At 40.5% G+C, this 6,511-nt stretch overlaps 1 long non-coding RNA gene across 1 annotated transcript in view; it reads left to right on the plus strand.

The window, feature by feature from the left end:
* The window catches only part of LOC110192280 (uncharacterized), a 47,487-nt gene extending 43,539 nt beyond the window's left edge, over positions 1-3,948 (plus strand). Inside the window, exon 6 of the long non-coding RNA XR_002320121.2 lies at positions 66-3,948. This is a non-coding gene — a long non-coding RNA (uncharacterized LOC110192280). The remainder of the gene's footprint in view (positions 1-65) is intronic.
* The last annotated feature ends 2,563 nt before the right edge of the window (positions 3,949-6,511 follow it).

The following is a 6,511-nucleotide window of genomic DNA, read 5'->3' on the forward strand; positions in this document are numbered from 1 at the left end:
CATAGATTCTATATGTCGAGAAAGTCCCTTGGGAACTATCTAATCCTATCCCCTTCATTTTACAGATGAGGAAGCCAAGTGACTTTCCTAAGGTCACATATGTAAGAATTGGCAGAGGTGACATCTGAACCTAGGTGCTGGGACTCCCAATGTGACACTACAACAGATGGCTCTCATATCCATCTCCCTTCACCAAAGTCTTCTCTTCTCCATCTAAGTATTTCTATTTCTTTCAACGAATCCATCTCAAGACCCTTGGCCATCCTGATTGTCCTTTTTTGGACACTCTCTGGTTATCAATTCTCATCCTAAAATGTGATGTGCCTCAGATACTTACCAGCTGTGTGACCCTGGACGAGTTACTTAACCCTGTTTGCCTCAGTTTCCTCATCTGTAAAATGAGCTGGAAAAGGAAATGGCAAACCACTCCGGAATCTTTGCCAAGAAAACCCTAAATGAGGTCATGAAAAGTTGGACATGACTGAAAACAACTCAACAACGATAACAAAATGTGGTGTCCATGTGAACTCAACATTCAGATGTTGTCGGACCAGGACAGAGTATGGCAGAACAATCCCCTTCCTTGTTCCGGACTAATGCAGCCTAGGAGAGTATCAGCTGTTTTTGTTTTGGCATGTAACACTTTGACTTGTATTGAGCTTTCATTCCACTAAAAACCCTGGATCTTTTTACACAAATAAAGATTTTTACCATGAGGGGGTAAATATGACATCATAGGTATCACCAAAACTTAGTGCTATGGGACTCATAACACTACTGTGGTAATGTGAATATGTTTCTTACTCAAAAGAAAAAAAATCTGACATAAGGGATTTGGAATGGCACTATATGAAAAGAAGACATATACTTTTAAAATAAAACTCTTTTTTTTCAAATAGCAAAATAGCAAACAGCAAAAATCCACCTTCTCTCCTTTCTTCACCCACTTCACCACTCTTAGAGGAAAAAAAGGAAAACAAAACTGCTGTTACAAAAATACAAAGTCAAGCGCAATAAAATTCCTGAATTAGGCATATCTAGAAAAAAAAAGATACCTATTTTTTGAGAATGGAATTACAGTGGAGAGCATTTAGAGAAAGATAGAAAGAGAAGAATAGTAGTGATATTACAGTACTCTACTATACTACAACCCATTCAGTCGGTTGAAGATTATGGATAATGTTTTTCTTGATACAAATCACAAAACTGTCACAAAGATAGAATAGTGATATGAGGGGGGAAATTTAACTACTTAATCTAAGATATACATATACATGTATGTGTATATATATACATATATATATATACATATATAACAAAAGGAGAGCACCTAATACCTTTTGCAATAAACTTGAAAATAATTTCATCTCTCAGAAAACAGAAGTGACAAGGTACAACTATTACTCTGGATCTGATTGAAGCTCAAAAGGAGGATCTGACCAGGAAAGCAGGAGCAGTAGGAACCTTGGAAGAGAGCATCATTGCCATTTTAGAGTGTGCAATACTCAATGTGCCAAAGGCATAGTCAGTCATGTACCCTAGATTTTAGGAATGCAGGTTTAAAAATGTTTTTAGAGGCACAATCCTATGACCTAAGACTCTAAAAAGAGAAAGATGATTCAAAAGGGATAGAAGGCTCTCAAAAATGAAATTCTGACAAGACAGTTGCAGATTAAAGTGTAAATCATTACTCGTAATCCTTGGGGAATCAGGGAGAGTATGAGAAGAATTAACAGGCCAGAGATTTTCCCCAAAGAGGAGAAAACAGTCTGCTATAGGCTACTGGGCTTGATAATAATGCCCAGCAAAATTCTAGAAGAGATGATTAAATAAGGCTTTGCAAGACTTTAAAAAGAAAAGCAGTAATCGTTAGGGGCCATCATGGATTCACTAAGAGCAAGTCATAGTGTATAGGATAGAGTGCTGGACCTGGAATGAGGAAGACCTGAATTCAGATCCTGCCTCAGAAACTTATTAGCTATGTGACCCTGGGCAAATCACTTGAACTACCTTGGCTTCAGTTTTTCCTTTTTTTTTTTTTAAAGAAATTCCATTAAAATTTTATTGATGTTTTCTGTTTCTTACATGACCATAGTATCCCATGTATGGTTCTCTCCCCCACCCCCTTAGCGCTTCCCCAGAGCCATCCTATAAAACAAATAGTGGTTTGTTTGGTTTTTAGAGAGAGAGAGAGAAAAAAAAAATCCGCATAACTAGTCAATAGATTGAGAAAGCCCCAAAACATGTGTAGTGTGTAACATCTGTGGACTTCCCACTGCCATAAGCTTGTAGGTTGGGGGTATCTTTTCATATCTCTTCATTTGGGTCCCACTTGATCTTTATAATTTTGTTATGTTTACTTTTGATTCTTTGGTGGGTCGTTGTTCTTTCTACCCATGTCTTTTGGAGATCAACTTCCTCATTCTTGAATTTTGTAAACGCATAGTTTATTGAGCATATTCTGTCTCTCATCTGTGGACTATCAATATGTCTTATGCTGACCTCCCCCTAGTATACAATTCATTGCCTGAATATTACAAAATAAGGCAAATTTCTCCCTGCTCCCAAAATTAAGTACATCACAAACATAGGAACAAAAAAATCGTACATGGGGTTTGAGGACTGGGATTTCCATCTGGAGGAAGTGTCAGGAAATGTCATAAAGCAAGTGTTATCCTCATTGTCATCATCATTATCATGCTCTGTGGTTTCTTCACTCTCATCTGATATTGGGTCAATAGTTAGAATATTTTCATTCTTGGGGTAGAGGCTAACAGAAAATAGAGGCCAGAGAGGCTCTAAAAAGGAGCTAGTGAATGTATAGAAGTGGCATCTACTGTCTGCATCATAAAACACTATGTCTCCTGCCTCATAATCCAAAAAGATCCCTACTTTGTTGAGTTTTCCTCTTAAGCGAATTCTGGTCCTAGGTGCAGCACAGACTATATAGTTATTTTGTCTTAGACTCAAAGCCAGTATCCAGTAGGAGAAGATGGTGAAACCTCTCAATTCTTTTTATAGAGTTCTTACAAAGACCAATATCCCAAGCAGAACTGTTTCCCACTGTCACCCCCCAATAATGTCTTCCGGGCTTGAAGCTCTGAGTCGCTAGAACTGGACCACACAGATCGGATCTCTCCACAGTACAATGCGATTCCTTCCATGAATCTCTTTCTCTCCTTGTTTTCACATCTGTGGACATGATGATTCCAGGACGGGCAGTTTCAGGATCCAGACTGATTTCCTCATGGAATTTTGTCTTGATCATTTTTCTCTGATTCAGGCTCCTCCTCAAGTGAGGCTGCAGCGGTCTGAAGGACTGTGCCACACTGTCTACAGCTGCTGATTGGGCCAGAGGTTCTCGATAAAACAAACTTTCTGGCATTCAGGACATTTCAAACAGTCCCCATTAGCTGAATAAATGTAGTGGAGGATACAGTCTTTGCAGAAATGGTGACCCCATTCTTTAGAGATGGCACTTGTGAAGAAATCTAGGCAGATAGAGCCATCATCTCTTCTGAAATACTTGAAGTAAGATATGAGGCCATGATTCTTTCTGATTTTGGGTCTTTCCCTGTTCTTGGAGCTCCTCTCAGTTTCCAAGAAGAAAGATTCTCAGCCTCAGTTTCCTCATCTGTAAAATGGGGATAATAATAGCACCAACCTCCCAGGGTTGTTGTGAGGGTCAAAAGAGATCATGATAAAATACTTGACAAACTTTGAAGTGCTGTGTAAATGCTAGCTGTCATGTCTTCTGTCCTGGTATAGTAAGAATTACAGCTAGTTATTGCTTTTCTTTTTGAAATGATATTACTCAACTTATAAATAATAATTACTGAACATATCAAATGATATAATATTTTAAAGGCCATAACAAGTGTCTGGCACATAATACGTGCTTAATAAATGTTTGATATTTATCTTCTTCCCTTCTCTCCCTCCTCCCCACCCCCCCACCCAGTAGCTCTGGGAGGGGTTATCCACATAGTGCTTCTGGATAACACAAAGTTGGAAGGCACAGGATTACAGAATGATAAGATGTTTTTTGTTTGTTTGTTTGTTTTTAAGGAAATTGGGGCTAAATGACTTGCCTAGGGTCACACAACTACTAAGTGTCTAGTCTGATGCCAGATTTGAACTCAAGTCCTCCTGACTTCAGGCCTGGTGCTCTATCCACTGCACCACCTAGCTGCCTTATTAAAGGGGTTTTAACCAGACGACTTTCAGGTTCTTTTTTTTTTTTTTTGGTGAGGCAATCAAGGTTAAGTGACTTGCCCAGGGTCACGCAGCTAATAAGGGTCAAGTGTATGAGCCCAGTTTTGAACTTTGGTCCTCCTGACTCCCAGGCTGGAGCTCTATCCACTGTGCCACCTAGCTACCCCTCAAGATGTTTTCTGCCATTAAATTTCTTTAAAATTTTATTGATGACTTTTGTTTTTATGTTATCATCGTGTCCAACTGTATTTGCCTCCTACCCCCACAACTAGTGAGTCTTTCCTCAGAGCAAAAGCAGTTAGCCCAACAGATGGTTCAGACAACGTATGCAGCATTCTGTGCCCGCAGTCCTCCACCTCTCCTGGAAGGGATCCTAGGATTTAGACTGGAGAAGAACCTGGAGAATAATCTAAGAGAGGTAGTATAGCCTAGTGGGTAGTGTTCTGTACCACTTTAGAAAGTTGTGTGATCACAGGCAACTTCCCAAAGCCTGTTTTCTCATCTGTAAAATTAAGTTATTGATACTTTCACAATCTGCCTCATAGGTTGTTGTGAGAAAAGGGCTTTGCAAGTCTTAAAGGGCTATATAGACGGGAATCTGATGATGAAGATGATGATGTCCATTATCCTAATTTTACAGCTGTAGAGACTGAAGGTCAGAGAAGCCTCAGATAACTGATTTAGAGCTGGAAAGGACCTAGTACAACTCCCTCATTTTACAGATATGTTCACTGAGACTCAGAGGCTAAGTGACTTGCCCAAAATCACACTGGTGAAGTGGCAGAGCTGGGTTGCTTAAGTGACTTGGCTAAGGTCACACAACTAGGTAAGTATCAAAGTCTGGATATCTTTTATATGGGATGAGAAAACCAGCATCCAGAAGCATCCCAGCAAGCCAGATCAATGAGGGGAATCTAACATTCTAAAATCATCAAGTGTAAATCCAACAAAGCAGTTGAAAAGCGCTGGTTATGCTCCTGTTTGTTATGTTCAAGGTGCTAGGGAAAGAAAGATAAAAACATGGAGTCGTTGCTGATTTCAGAAAGCTTTTACTGTACTGTCCTAAATGTAAAGTCCCATGCTTGGGTTCAAAAAAAAAAAAAGCATGTAAACAGGATGAGTGAGATCTGGCCTAGCAGCAATTTCTGTGAAACAGCCTTAAAGGTTTCTGAACTCTCTAAAACTCAATATGAGTCAACACCATGAAGGGGCTGTCCAAAAACGTGAGGTTGGGCCGAGTTAACAGCCGACTAATGATCCAAGCAAGGGATGCCTGTCCTCTCTGCTGTGTAGACAAAATCTAGGGTAGTGTGGATGTGGATGTTTCTATATAACACTTTTTGAGACGGACATTAACAAGCTGGAGGAGGAAGAGGAGGAGGAGGAGGAGGAGGAAGAGAGTGGTGAGACTGGATTAAAAGACATGTGGATGAATGGTGAAGGAATAATGAAGGAGCTGCCGAAAGGGGAGAAGTATGTTACCTCCCTTTCACGGGTAGTGTGAGAATCAGGTGAGATCATTTGTATTTACAAGTGCCTCGAGAAAGATAAAGGACTAAATAAATGTAAGTGATTGGATCATCCTTCCTCCCTACCCCACCCCCCAATAATTATACAGACACCCATGGGGATTCACTGCATAAGCATGTGCATACACACACACACACACACACACACACACACACACACACACACACACACTCCAAAATGACAAAGGAGCTGGAGATGTTTTGATTAGAGAGAAGGATGGGGAGGAGGATGGGCATAGTGGCTGCCTTTAGATAATCAACAAACATTTATTAAGCACCTACTATGTGCCAGGCACTGTGCTGAGCTCTAGTGATACAAAGAAAGGCAAAACAGCCCCTGCCCTCAGGCAGCCTCTAGTCTAATGGGAGAGACATCACCCAAACTTCCTTCCTACAAGCAATATATGTCCAAGATCAGTTAGAGATAACCAACCGAGCAAGGCAGATGAGCAGGAAGGAGGTTTAATATCAGAATGGCTATCACATGGTTGTTTTAAAATGGGTATTTCCATGTAGATGTAGGACAGGACAGCATGAAGCTGCAGGTGTCTTAGTAGTACAGCTTGTTTGTGGTAAGAAATTCAACCTGGAGGGGCAGCTAGGTGGAGCAGTGGATAGAACACCGGCCCTGGAGGCAGGAAGACCTGAGTTCAAATCCATCCTCAGACACTTCCTAGCTGTGTGACCCTGGGTAAATCACTTAACCTCTAATTGCCTCACCCCCCCCAAAAAAAAATTCAACTTGCAGTTTTCAAAATTTTCCTGCT

Source organism: Phascolarctos cinereus, unplaced genomic scaffold (assembly GCF_003287225.1).
Source record: "Phascolarctos cinereus isolate Bilbo 61053 unplaced genomic scaffold, phaCin_HiC Scaffold_5;HRSCAF=322, whole genome shotgun sequence".
NCBI classification, from domain to species: domain Eukaryota; kingdom Metazoa; phylum Chordata; class Mammalia; order Diprotodontia; family Phascolarctidae; genus Phascolarctos; species Phascolarctos cinereus.